At 42.9% G+C, this 13,634-nt stretch overlaps 8 non-coding genes across 8 annotated transcripts; all 8 read right to left on the bottom strand.

Moving 5' to 3' along the window:
- Positions 1 to 953: 953 nt before the first annotated feature.
- On the bottom strand, positions 954 to 1,027 carry trnai-aau (transfer RNA isoleucine (anticodon AAU)). Its single transcript has one exon. It is a non-coding gene; the product is annotated as a tRNA-Ile (tRNA).
- Positions 1,028 to 3,451: 2,424 nt separating this feature from the next.
- trnar-ucg (transfer RNA arginine (anticodon UCG)) lies at positions 3,452 to 3,524 on the bottom strand. Its single transcript has one exon. It is a non-coding gene; the product is annotated as a tRNA-Arg (tRNA).
- Positions 3,525 to 5,384: 1,860 nt separating this feature from the next.
- On the bottom strand, positions 5,385 to 5,458 carry trnai-aau (transfer RNA isoleucine (anticodon AAU)). The gene has a single exon. It is a non-coding gene; the product is annotated as a tRNA-Ile (tRNA).
- A 947-nt stretch (positions 5,459 to 6,405) lies between these two features.
- Positions 6,406 to 6,478, bottom strand: trnar-ucg (transfer RNA arginine (anticodon UCG)). The gene has a single exon. It is a non-coding gene; the product is annotated as a tRNA-Arg (tRNA).
- A 1,404-nt stretch (positions 6,479 to 7,882) lies between these two features.
- Positions 7,883 to 7,955, bottom strand: trnar-ucg (transfer RNA arginine (anticodon UCG)). Its single transcript has one exon. It is a non-coding gene; the product is annotated as a tRNA-Arg (tRNA).
- A 1,861-nt stretch (positions 7,956 to 9,816) lies between these two features.
- Positions 9,817 to 9,890, bottom strand: trnai-aau (transfer RNA isoleucine (anticodon AAU)). The gene has a single exon. It is a non-coding gene; the product is annotated as a tRNA-Ile (tRNA).
- Positions 9,891 to 11,285: 1,395 nt separating this feature from the next.
- Positions 11,286 to 11,359, bottom strand: trnai-aau (transfer RNA isoleucine (anticodon AAU)). The gene has a single exon. It is a non-coding gene; the product is annotated as a tRNA-Ile (tRNA).
- Positions 11,360 to 12,304: 945 nt separating this feature from the next.
- Positions 12,305 to 12,377, bottom strand: trnar-ucg (transfer RNA arginine (anticodon UCG)). Its single transcript has one exon. It is a non-coding gene; the product is annotated as a tRNA-Arg (tRNA).
- Positions 12,378 to 13,634: the final 1,257 nt, after the last annotated feature.

Raw genomic sequence — 13,634 nt, 5'->3', positions numbered from 1 at the left:
AAAACCTTTTCGCTTGAATGTTACCCTGTTTCTGCAACCTTGAAACACACCGAAAAAAAGATTTTCCAGGCACATCCATTGAGTAAGTACAAGAAGAGCAACCACAAAGGGACTCGACCCTTCAATCTTCCTATTTGAAGTCAGATGCTTTGTCCATTAGGTCACTTGGTCTGAACTAGGGTGGGTTTCGAAAGGTTAGGGGAGCTAGGACAGTGAGGAAGGGAGACTTGATTGTAAAACAGGACATGTGAAAACTTCACAATTGTAAAGCCCATAGACAGCGTTGAAGCATTTGTGAATGTGATGTTGTGTCAGATACTCTTCGATATCATTGTGTGCATAAGTACATGCAGGAAAATGTTTCCTGTGCAAAACAGCTCAGTGAGGGTGATTGATAATAGCTTCCTTTGCTTAAGTGTCACTCTGTTCCTACAACCATGAAAAACCCATGGAAGTTTGTAATTTCCAGGAACATCAAAGAGCAAGGACTGGAAGCTCAACCACGAAGCGACTCGAACCCTCAATCTTCTGATACGAAGTCAGAGGCCTTGTCCATTAGGCCACGTGGTCGGAACCGAGTCTTTCAAAGGACTGAAGCCGTGCTCATTAGACTGTGTGGTCTGAACAGAGGTTTGTTTCAGGAGGCTAGAGGAGCTGGGTGAGTGGGGAAGGGAGACTTGATTGTAAAAACGTACATGTGAATAATTTTTTGAATTGCAAAACCTGTAGACAGCGTTGAACTATCTGGGAATGTGAAATTATGTGAGTATTCTTTGATATCATTAACTAAAAAGGAAATGCGGGAAAGGTGTCTTATGCAAGACAGTTCAGTCAGCAATGTTACCTGGTTGATAACTCAAAAGGCCAGGTTTATGTAGCATGTGAAAAGCAAGCAACCGTGCAGTCAGGATTAATCTTGCCTTGGAAAGAGTTGCTTGCATCGTGCTTTTCAATGGCCAGTATGGGGATTGAACCCATGACCTTGGCGTTATTAGCACCACGCTCTAACCATCTGAGCTAACCGGCCCAGCATGCTGCAAAAGAGTCATTTTCCCAGCTGCACAGCTGCGTCAATGTCTCAGTGATTTTGTCTGAGATACGATGGCCCTTTCATAATGGGTGACGTCATAATCCTGTCTTTTGGACATCAGAGATGATGCAGTTCCATGGCCAAACAGTTGGAGATGAAATCATTTTAATTCAAGGAAGTGGGTCTTTGCTGATCTCATGTACTGACTTGTAATAGGGCCTCTTGTAGATTTGTTTCTTTTTTCAAATGAGCACTGCAGACAGATGGGAATTCAGATTTTTTGTAAGTAGAGATTAGGGGCAAGAAAGAAGATCAGCCACTGGCACCATCGCCTCTACGCTCTAACCTTCTCAATTGAACATCCTGGTCTTAAGAGCAGCACATTGACTTCCGGAAGATAATTGCTATTTGTGCATACCTCTTTAGCAGTGAAGAAGTGTGATTGATAAAACCTTTTCGCTTGAATGTTACCCTGTTTCTGCAACCTTGAAACACACGGAAAAAAAGATTTTCCAGGCACATCCATTGAGTAAGTACAAGAAGAGCAACCACAAAGGGACTCGACCCTTCAATCTTCCTATTTGAAGTCAGATGCTTTGTCCATTAGGTCACTTGGTCTGAACTAGGGTGGGTTTCGAAAGGTTAGGGGAGCTAGGACAGTGAGGAAGGGAGACTTGATTGTAAAACAGGACATGTGAAAACTTCACAATTGTAAAGCCCATAGACAGCGTTGAAGCATTTGTGAATGTGATGTTGTGTCAGATACTCTTCGATATCATTGTGTGCATAAGTACATGCAGGAAAATGTTTCTTGTGCAAAACAGCTCAGTGAGGGTGATTGATAATAGCTTCCTTTGCTTAAGTGTCACTCTGTTCCTACAACCATGAAAAACCCATGGAAGTTTGTACTTTCCAGGCACATCAAACAGCAAGGACTGGAAGCTCAACCACGAAGCGACTCGAACCTTCAATCTTCTGATCCGAAGTCAGACGCCTTGTCCATTAGGCCACGTGGTCGGAACCGAGTCTTTCAAAGGACTGGAGCCGTGCTCATTAGACTGTGTGGTCTGAACAGAGGTTTGTTTCAGGAGGCTAGAGGAGCTGGGTGAGTGAAGAAGGGAGACTTGATTGTAAAAACGTACATGTGAATAATTTTTTGAATTGCAAAACCTGTAGACAGCGTTGAACTATCTGGGAATGTGAAATTATGTGAGTATTCTTTGATATCATTAACTAAAAAGGAAATGCGGGAAAGGTTTCTTATGCAAGACAGTTTAGTCAGCAATGTTACCTGGTTGATAACTCAAAAGGCCAGGTTTATGTAGCATGTGAAAAGCAAGCAACCGTGCAGTCAGGATTAATCTTGCCTTGGAAAGAGTTGCTTGCATCGTGCTTTTCAATGGCCTGTATGGGGATGGAACCCATGACCTTGGCGTTATTAGCACCACTCTCTAACCATCTGAGCTAACCGGCCCAGCATGCTCCAAAAGAGTCATTTTCCCAGCTGCACAGCTGCGTCAATGTCTCAGTGATTTTGTCTGACATACGATGGCCCTTTCATAATGGGTGACGTCATAATCCTGTCTTTTGGACATCAGAGATGATGCAGTTCCATGGCCAAACAGTTGGAGATGAAATCATTTTAATTCAAGGAAGTGGGTCTTTGCTGATCTCATGTACTGACTTGTAATAGGGCCTCTTGTAGATTTGTTTCTTTTTTCAAATGAGCACTGCAAACAGATGGGAATTCAGATTTTTTGTAAGTAGAGATTAGGGGCAAGAAAGAAGATCAGCCACTGGCACCATCGCCTCTACGCTCTAACCTTCTCAATTGAACATCCTGGTCTTAAGAGCAGCACATTGAGTTCCGGAAGATAATTGCTATTTGTGCATACCTCTTTAGCAGTGAAGAAGTGTGATTGATAAAACCTTTTGGCTTGAATGTTACCCAGTTTTTGCAACCTTGAAACACACGGAAAAAAAGATTTTCCAGGCACATCCAGTGAGTAAGTACAAGAAGAGCAACCACAAAGGGACTCGACCCTTCAATCTTCCTATTTGAAGTCAGATGCTTTGTCCATTAGGTCACTTGGTCTGAACTAGGGTGGGTTTCGAAAGGTTAGGGGAGCTAGGACAGTGAGGAAGGGAGACTTGATTGTAAAACAGGACATGTGAAAACTTCACAATTGTAAAGCCCATAGACAGCGTTGAAGCATTTGTGAATGTGATGTTGTGTCAGATACTCTTCGATATCATTGTGTGCATATGTACATGCAGGAAAATGTTTCTTGTGCAAAACAGCTCAGTGAGGGTGATTGATAATAGCTTCCTTTGCTTAAGTATCACTCTGTTCCTACGACCATGAAAAACCCATGGAAGTTTGTACTTTCCAGGCACATCAAACAGCAAGGACTGGAAGCTCAACCACGAAGGGACTCGAACCCTCAATCTTCTGATCCGAAGTCAGACGCCTTGTCCATTAGGCCACGTGGTCGGAACCGAGTCTTTCAAAGGACTGAAGCCGTGCTCATTAGACTGTGTGGTCTGAACAGAGGTTTGTTTCAGGAGGCTAGAGGAGCTGGGTGAGTGAGGAAGGGAGACTTGATTGTAAAAACGTACATGTGAATAATTTTTTGAATTGCAAAACCTGTAGACAGCGTTGAACTATCTGGGAATGTGAAATTATGTGAGTATTCTTTGATATCATTAACTAAAAAGGAAATGCGGGAAAGGTTTCTTATGCAAGACAGTTCAGTCAGCAATGTTACCTGGTTGATAACTCAAAAGGCCAGGTTTATGTAGCATGTGAAAAGCAAGCAACCGTGCAGTCAGGATTAATCTTGCCTTGGAAAGAGTTGCTTGCATCGTGCTTTTCAATGGCCTGTATGGGGATGGAACCCATGACCTTGGCGTTATTAGCACCACTCTCTAACCATCTGAGCTAACCGGCCCAGCATGCTGCAACAGAGTCATTTTCCCAGCTGCACAGCTGCGTCAATGTCTCAGTGATTTTGTCTGACATACGATGGCCCTTTCATAATGGGTGACGTCATAATCCTGTCTTTTGGACATCAGAGATGATGTAGTTCCATGGCCAAACAGTTGGAGATGAAATCATTTTAATTCAAGGAAGTGGGTCTTTGCTGATCTCATGTACTGACTTGTAATAGGGCCTCTTGTAGATTTGTTTCTTTTTTCAAATGAGCACTGCAGACAGATGGGAATTCAGATTTTTTGTAAGTAGAGATTAGGGGCAAGAAAGAAGATCAGCCACTGGCACCATCGCCTCTACGCTCTAACCTTCTCAATTGAACATCCTGGTCTTAAGAGCAGTACATTGACTTCGGGAAGATAATTGCTATTTGTGCATACCTCTTTAGCAGTGAAGAAGTGTGATTGATAAAACCTTTTGGCTTGAATGTTACCCAGTTTTTGCAACCTTGAAACACACGGAAAAAAAGATTTTCCAGGCACACCCAGTGAGTAAGTACAAGAAGAGCAACCACAAAGGGACTCGACCCTTCAATCTTCCTATTTGAAGTCAGATGCTTTGTCCATTAGGTCACTTGGTCTGAACTAGGGTGGGTTTCGAAAGGTTAGGGGAGCTAGGACAGTGAGGAAGGGGGACTTGATTGTAAAACAGGACATGTGAAAACTTCACAATTGTAAAGCCCATAGACAGCGTTGAAGCATTTGTGAATGTGATGTTGTGTCAGATACTCTTTGATATCATTGTGTGCATATGTACATGCAGGAAAATGTTTCTTGTGCAAAACAGCTCAGTGAGGGTGATTGATAATAGCTTCCTTTGCTTACGTGTCACTCTGTTCCTACGACCATGAAAACCCCATGGAAGTTTGTACTTTCCAGGCACATCAAACAGAAAGGACTGGAAGGTCAACCACGAAAGGACTCGAACCCTCAATCTTCTGATCCAAAGTCAGAAGCCTTGTCCATTAGGCCACGTGGTCGGAACCGAGTCTTTCAAAGGACTGAAGCCGTGCTCATTAGACTGTGTGGTCTGAACAGAGGTTTGTTTCAGGAGGCTAGAGGAGCTGGGTGAGTGAGGAAGGGAGACTTGATTGTAAAAACGTACATGTGAATAATTTTTTGAATTGCAAAACCTGTAGACAGCGTTGAACTATCTGGGAATGTGAAATTATGTGAGTATTCTTTGATATCATTAACTAAAAAGGAAATGCGGGAAAGGTTTCTTATGCAAGACAGTTCAGTCAGCAATGTTACCTGGTTGATAACTCAAAAGGCCAGGTTTATGTAGCATGTGAAAAGCAAGCAACCGTGCAGTCAGGATTAATCTTGCCTTGGAAAGAGTTGCTTGCATCGTGCTTTTCAATGGCCAGTATGGGGATTGAACCCATGACCTTGGCGTTATTAGCACCACGCTCTAACCATCTGAGCTAACCGGCCCAGCATGCTGCAAAAGAGTCATTTTCCCAGCTGCACAGCTGCGACAATGTCTCAGTGATTTTGTCTGACATACGATGGCCCTTTCATAATGGGTGACGTCATAATCCTTTCTTTTGGACATCAGAGATGATGCAGTTCCATGGCCAAACAGTTGGAGATGAAATCATTTTAATTCAAGGAAGTGGGTCTTTGCTGATCTCATGTACTGACTTGTAATAGGGCCTCTTGTAGATTTGTTTCTTTTTTCAAATGAGCACTGCAGACAGATGGGAATTCAAATTTTTTGTAAGTAGAGATTAGGGGCAAGAAAGAAGATCAGCCACTGGCACCATCGCCTCTACGCTCTAACCTTCTCAATTGAACATCCTGGTCTTAAGAGCAGCACATTGAGTTCCGGAAGATAATTGCTATTTGTGCATACCTCTTTAGCAGTGAAGAAGTGTGATTGATAAAACCTTTTGGCTTGAATGTTACCCAGTTTTTGCAACCTTGAAACACACGGAAAAAAAGATTTTCCAGGCACACCCAGTGAGTAAGTACAAGAAGAGCAACCACAAAGGGACTCGACCCTTCAATCTTCCTATTTGAAGTCAGATGCTTTGTCCATTAGGTCACTTGGTCTGAACTAGGGTGGGTTTCGAAAGGTTAGGGGAGCTAGGACAGTGAGGAAGGGAGACTTGATTGTAAAACAGGACATGTGAAAACTTCACAATTGTAAAGCCCATAGACAGCGTTGAAGCATTTGTGAATGTGATGTTGTGTCAGATACTCTTCGATATCATTGTGTGCATATGTACATGCAGGAAAATGTTTCTTGTGCAAAACAGCTCAGTGAGGGTGATTGATAATAGCTTCCTTTGCTTACGTGTCACTCTGTTCCTACGACCATGAAAACCCCATGGAAGTTTGTACTTCCCAGGCACATCAAACAGAAAGGACTGGAAGGTCAACCACGAAAGGACTCGAACCCTCAATCTTCTGATCCGAAGTCAGACGCCTTGTCCATTAGGCCACGTGGTCAGAACCGAGTCTTTCAAAGGACTGGAGCCGTGCTCATTAGACTGTGTGGTCTGAACAGAGGTTTGTTTCAGGAGGCTAGAGGAGCTGGGTGAGTGAGGAAGGGAGACTTGATTGTAAAAACGTACATGTGAATAATTTTTTGAATTGCAAAACCTGTAGACAGCGTTGAACTATCTGGGAATGTGAAATTATGTGAGTATTCTTTGATATCATTAACTAAAAAGGAAATGCGGGAAAGGTTTCTTATGCAAGACAGTTCAGTCAGCAATGTTACCTGGTTGATAACTCAAAAGGCCAGGTTTATGTAGCATGTGAAAAGCAAGCAACCGTGCAGTCAGGATTAATCTTGCCTTGGAAAGAGTTGCTTGCATCGTGCTTTTCAATGGCCAGTATGGGGATGGAACCCATGACCTTGGCGTTATTAGCACCACTCTCTAACCATCTGAGCTAACCGGCCCAGCATGCTGCAAAAGAGTCATTTTCCCAGCTGCACAGCTGCGTCAATGTCTCAGTGATTTTGTCTGACATACGATGGCCCTTTCATAATGGGTGACGTCATAATCCTGTCTTTTGGACATCAGAGATGATGTAGTTCCATGGCCAAACAGTTGGAGATGAAATCATTTTAATTCAAGGAAGTGGGTCTTTGCTGATCTCATGTACTGACTTGTAATAGGGCCTCTTGTAGATTTGTTTCTTTTTTCAAATGAGCACTGCAGACAGATGGGAATTCAGATTTTTTGTAAGTAGAGATTAGGGGCAAGAAAGAAGATCAGCCACTGGCACCATCGCCTCTACGCTCTAACCTTCTCAATTGAACATCCTGGTCTTAAGAGCAGCACATTGAGTTCCGGAAGATAATTGCTATTTGTGCATACCTCTTTAGCAGTGAAGAAGTGTGATTGATAAAACCTTTTCGCTTGAATGTTACCCTGTTTTTGCAACCTTGAAACACACGGAAAAAAAGATTTTCCAGGCACATCCAGTGAGTAAGTACAAGAAGAGCAACCACAAAGGGACTCGACCCTTCAATCTTCCTATTTGAAGTCAGATGCTTTGTCCATTAGGTCACTTGGTCTGAACTAGGGTGGGTTTCGAAAGGTTAGGGGAGCTAGGACAGTGAGGAAGGGAGACTTGATTGTAAAACAGGACATGTGAAAACTTCACAATTGTAAAGCCCATAGACAGCGTTGAAGCATTTGTGAATGTGATGTTGTGTCAGATACTCTTCGATATCATTGTGTGCATATGTACATGCAGGAAAATGTTTCTTGTGCAAAACAGCTCAGTGAGGGTGATTGATAATAGCTTCCTTTGCTTAAGTATCACTCATTTCCTACGACCATGAAAAACCCATGGAAGTTTGTACTTTCCAGGCACATCAAACAGCAAGGACTGGAAGCTCAACCACGAAGGGACTCGAACCCTCAATCTTCTGATCCGAAGTCAGACGCCTTGTCCATTAGGCCACGTGGTCGGAACCGAGTCTTTCAAAGGACTGAAGCCGTGCTCATTAGACTGTGTGGTCTGAACAGAGGTTTGTTTCAGGAGGCTAGAGGAGCTGGGTGAGTGAGGAAGGGAGACTTGATTGTAAAAACGTACATGTGAATAATTTTTTGAATTGCAAAACCTGTAGACAGCGTTGAACTATCTGGGAATGTGAAATTATGTGAGTATTCTTTGATATCATTAACTAAAAAGGAAATGCGGGAAAGGTTTCTTATGCAAGACAGTTCAGTCAGCAATGTTACCTGGTTGATAACTCAAAAGGCCAGGTTTATGTAGCATGTGAAAAGCAAGCAACCGTGCAGTCAGGATTAATCTTGCCTTGGAAAGAGTTGCTTGCATCGTGCTTTTCAATGGCCTGTATGGGGATGGAACCCATGACCTTGGCGTTATTAGCACCACTCTCTAACCATCTGAGCTAACCGGCCCAGCATGCTGCAACAGAGTCATTTTCCCAGCTGCACAGCTGCGTCAATGTCTCAGTGATTTTGTCTGACATACGATGGCCCTTTCATAATGGGTGACGTCATAATCCTGTCTTTTGGACATCAGAGATGATGTAGTTCCATGGCCAAACAGTTGGAGATGAAATCATTTTAATTCAAGGAAGTGGGTCTTTGCTGATCTCATGTACTGACTTGTAATAGGGCCTCTTGTAGATTTGTTTCTTTTTTCAAATGAGCACTGCAGACAGATGGGAATTCAGATTTTTTGTAAGTAGAGATTAGGGGCAAGAAAGAAGATCAGCCACTGGCACCATCGCCTCTACGCTCTAACCTTCTCAATTGAACATCCTGGTCTTAAGAGCAGCACATTGAGTTCCGGAAGATAATTGCTATTTGTGCATACCTCTTTAGCAGTGAAGAAGTGTGATTGATAAAACCTTTTCGCTTGAATGTTACCCAGTTTTTGCAACCTTGAAACACACGGAAAAAAAGATTTTCCAGGCACACCCAGTGAGTAAGTACAAGAAGAGCAACCACAAAGGGACTCGACCCTTCAATCTTCCTATTTGAAGTCAGATGCTTTGTCCATTAGGTCACTTGGTCTGAACTAGGGTGGGTTTCGAAAGGTTAGGGGAGCTAGGACAGTGAGGAAGGGGGACTTGATTGTAAAACAGGACATGTGAAAACTTCACAATTGTAAAGCCCATAGACAGCGTTGAAGCATTTGTGAATGTGATGTTGTGTCAGATACTCTTCGATATCATTGTGTGCATAAGTACATGCAGGAAAATGTTTCTTGTGCAAAAAAGCTCAGTGAGGGTGATTGATAATAGCTTCCTTTGCTTAAGTGTCACTCTGTTCCTACAACCATGAAAAACCCATGGAAGTTTGTAATTTCCAGGCACATCAAACAGCAAGGACTGGAAGCTCAACCACGAAGCGACTCGAACCCTCAATCTTCTGATCCGAAGTCAGACGCCTTGTCCATTAGGCCACGTGGTCGGAACCGAGTCTTTCAAAGGACTGAAGTCGTGCTCATTAGACTGTGTGGTCTTGATCAGAGGTTTGTTTCAGGAGGCTAGAGGAGCTGGGTGAGTGAGGAAGGGAGACTTGATGGTAAAAACGTACATGTGAATAATTTTTTGAATTGCAAAACCTGTAGACAGCGTTGAACTATCTGGGAATGTGAAATTATGTGAGTATTCTTTGATATCATTAACTAAAAAGGAAATGCGGGAAAGGTTTCTTATGCAAGACAGTTCAGTCAGCAATGTTACCTGGTTGATAACTCAAAAGGCCAGGTTTATGTAGCATGTGAAAAGCAAGCAACCGTGCAGTCAGGATTAATCTTGCCTTGGAAAGAGTTGCTTGCATCGTGCTTTTCAATGGCCAGTATGGGGATTGAACCCATGACCTTGGCGTTATTAGCACCACGCTCTAACCATCTGAGCTAACCGGCCCAGCATGCTGCAAAAGAGTCATTTTCCCAGCTGCACAGCTGCGTCAATGTCTCAGTGATTTTGTCTGAGATACGATGGCCCTTTCATAATGGGTGACATCATAATCCTGTCTTTTGGACATCAGAGATGATGCAGTTCCATGGCCAAACAGTTGGAGATGAAATCATTTTAATTCAAGGAAGTGGGTCTTTGCTGATCTCATGTACTGACTTGTAATAGGGCCTCTTGTAGATTTGTTTCTTTTTTCAAATGAGCACTGCAGACAGATGGGAATTCAGATTTTTTGTAAGTAGAGATTAGGGGCAAGAAAGAAGATCAGCCACTGGCACCATCGCCTCTACGCTCTAACCTTCTCAATTGAACATCCTGGTCTTAAGAGCAGCACATTGAGTTCCGGAAGATAATTGCTATTTGTGCATACCTCTTTAGCAGTGAAGAAGTGTGATTGATAAAACCTTTTCGCTTGAATGTTACCCTGTTTTTGCAACCTTGAAACACACGGAAAAAAAGATTTTCCAGGCACATCCAGTGAGTAAGTACAAGAAGAGCAACCACAAAGGGACTCGACCCTTCAATCTTCCGATTTGAAGTCAGATGCTTTGTCCATTAGGTCACTTGGTCTGAACTAGGGTGGGTTTCGAAAGGTTAGGGGAGCTAGGACAGTGAGGAAGGGAGACTTGATTGTAAAACAGGACATGTGAAAACTTCACAATTGTAAAGCCCATAGACAGCGTTGAAGCATTTGTGAATGTGATGTTGTGTCAGATACTCTTCGATATCATTGTGTGCATAAGTACATGCAGGAAAATGTTTCCTGTGCAAAACAGCTCAGTGAGGGTGATTGATAATAGCTTCCTTTGCTTAAGTGTCACTCTGTTCCTACGACCATGAAAAACCCATGGAAGTTCCAGGCACATCAAACAGAAAGGACTGGAAGCTCAACCACGAAGCGACTCGAACTCTCAATCTTCTGATACGAAGTCAGACGCCTTGTCCATTAGGCCACGTGGTCGGAACCGAGTCTTTCAAAGGACTGAAGCCGTGCTCATTAGACTGTGTGGTCTGAACAGAGGTTTGTTTCAGGAGGCTAGAGGAGCTGGGTGAGTGAGGAAGGGAGACTTGATTGTAAAAACGTACATGTGAATAATTTTTTGAATTGCAAAACCTGTAGACAGCGTTGAACTATCTGGGAATGTGAAATTATGTGAGTATTCTTTGATATCATTAACTAAAAAGGAAATGCAGGAAAGGTTTCTTATGCAAGACAGTTCAGTCAGCAATGTTACCTGGTTGATAACTCAAAAGGCCAGGTTTATGTAGCATGTGAAAAGCAAGCAATCGTGCAGTCAGGATTAATCTTGCCTTGGAAAGAGTTGCTTGCATCGTGCTTTTCAATGGCCAGTATGGGGATTGAACCCATAACCTTGGCGTTATTAGCACCACACTCTAACCATCTGAGCTAACCGGCCCAGCATGCTGCAAAGGAGTCATTTTCCCAGCTGCAAAGCTGCGTCAATGTCTCAGTGATTTTTGTCTGACATAAGATGGCCCTTTCACAATGGGTGACGTCATAATCCTGTCTTTTGGACATCAGAGATGCTGCAGTTCCATGGCCAAACAGTTGGAGATGAAATCATTTTAATTCAAGGAAATGGGTCTTTGCTGATCTCATGTACTGACTTGTAATAGGGCCTCTTGTAGATTTGTTTCTTTTTTCAAATGAGCACTGCAGACAGATGGGAATTCAGATTTTTTGTAAGTAGAGATTAGGGGCAAGAAAGAAGATCAGCCACTGGCACCATCGCCTCTACGCTCTAACCTTCTCAATTGAACATCCTGGTCTTAAGAGCAGCACATTGAGTTCCGGAAGATAATTGCTATTTGTGCATACCTCTTTAGCAGTGAAGTGTGATTGATAAAACCTTTTCGTTTGAATGTTACCCTGTTTTTGCAACCTTGAAACACACGGAAAAAAAGATTTTCCAGGCACATCCAGTGAGTAAGTACAAGAAGAGCAACCACAAAGGGACTCGACCCTTCAATCTTCCTATTTGAAGTCAGATGCTTTGTCCATTAGGTCACTTGGTCTGAACTAGGGTGGGTTTCGAAAGGTTAGGGGAGCTAGGACAGTGAGGAAGGGAGACTTGATTGTAAAACAGGACATGTGAAAACTTCACAATTGTAAAGCCGATAGACAGCGTTGAAGCATTTGTGAATGTGATGTTGTGTCAGATACTCTTCGATATCATTGTGTGCATATGTACATGCAGGAAAATGTTTCTTGTGCAAAACAGCTCAGTGAGGGTGATTGATAATAGCTTCCTTTGCTTAAGTGTCACTCTGTTCCTACGACCATGAAAAACCCATGGAAGTTTGTACTTTCCAGGCACATCAAACAGAAAGGACTGGAAGCTCAACCACAAAGGGACTCGAACCCTCAATCTTCTGATCCGAAGTCAGACGCCTTGTCCATTAGGCCACGTGGTCGGAACCAAGTCTTTCAAAGGACTGAAGCCGTGCTCATTAGACTGTGTGGTCTGAACAGAGGTTTGTTTCAGGAGGCTAGAGGAGCTGGGTGAGTGAGGAAGGGAGACTTGATTGTAAAAACGTACATGTGAATAATTTTTTGAATTGCAAAACCTGTAGACAGCGTTGAACTATCTGGGAATGTGAAATTATGTGAGTATTCTTTGATATCATTAACTAAAAAGGAAATGCGGGAAAGGTTTCTTATGCAAGACAGTTCAGTCAGCAATGTTACCTGGTTGATAACTCAAAAGGCCAGGTTTATGTAGCATGTGAAAAGCAAGCAACCGTGCAGTCAGGATTAATCTTGCCTTGGAAAGAGTTGCTTGCATCTTGCTTTTCAATGGCCAGTATGGGGATGGAACCCATGACCTTGGCGTTATTAGCACCACTCTCTAACCATCTGAGCTAACCGGCCCAGCATGCTGCAAAAGAGTCATTTTCCCAGCTGCACAGCTGCGTCAATGTCTCAGTGATTTTGTCTGACATACGATGGCCCTTTCATAATGGGTGACGTCATAATCCTGTCTTTTGGACATCAGAGATGATGTAGTTCCATGGCCAAACAGTTGGAAATGAAATCATTTTAATTCAAGGAAGTGGGTCTTTGCTGATCTCATGTACTGACTTGTAATAGGGCCTCTTGTAGATTTGTTTCTTTTTTCAAATGAGCACTGCAGACAGATGGGAATTCAGATTTTTTGTAAGTAGAGATTAGGGGCAAGAAAGAAGATCAGCCACTGGCACCATCGCCTCTACGCTCTAACCTTCTCAATTGAACATCCTGGTCTTAAGAGCAGCAAATTTGACTTCCGCAAGATAATTGCTATTTGTGCATACCTCTTTAGCAGTGAAGAAGTGTGATTGATAAAACCTTTTCGCTTGAATGTTACCCTGTTTCTGCAACCTTGAAACACACCGAAAAAAAGATTTTCCAGGCACATCCATTGAGTAAGTACAAGAAGAGCAACCACAAAGGGACTCGACCCTTCAATCTTCCTATTTGAAGTCAGATGCTTTGTCCATTAGGTCACTTGGTCTGAACTAGGGTGGGTTTCGAAAGGTTAGGGGAGCTAGGACAGTGAGGAAGGGAGACTTGATTGTAAAACAGGACATGTGAAAACTTCACAATTGTAAAGCCCATAGACAGCGTTGAAGCATTTGTGAATGTGATGTTGTGTCAGATACTCTTCGATATCATTGTGTGCATAAGTACAT

This window comes from Channa argus, unplaced genomic scaffold (assembly GCF_033026475.1).
Source record: "Channa argus isolate prfri unplaced genomic scaffold, Channa argus male v1.0 Contig035, whole genome shotgun sequence".
Lineage (NCBI taxonomy): Eukaryota > Metazoa > Chordata > Actinopteri > Anabantiformes > Channidae > Channa > Channa argus.
The sequence above is the reverse complement of the archived record's forward strand: the minus strand, read 5'-3'. Positions and strand labels throughout refer to the sequence as shown.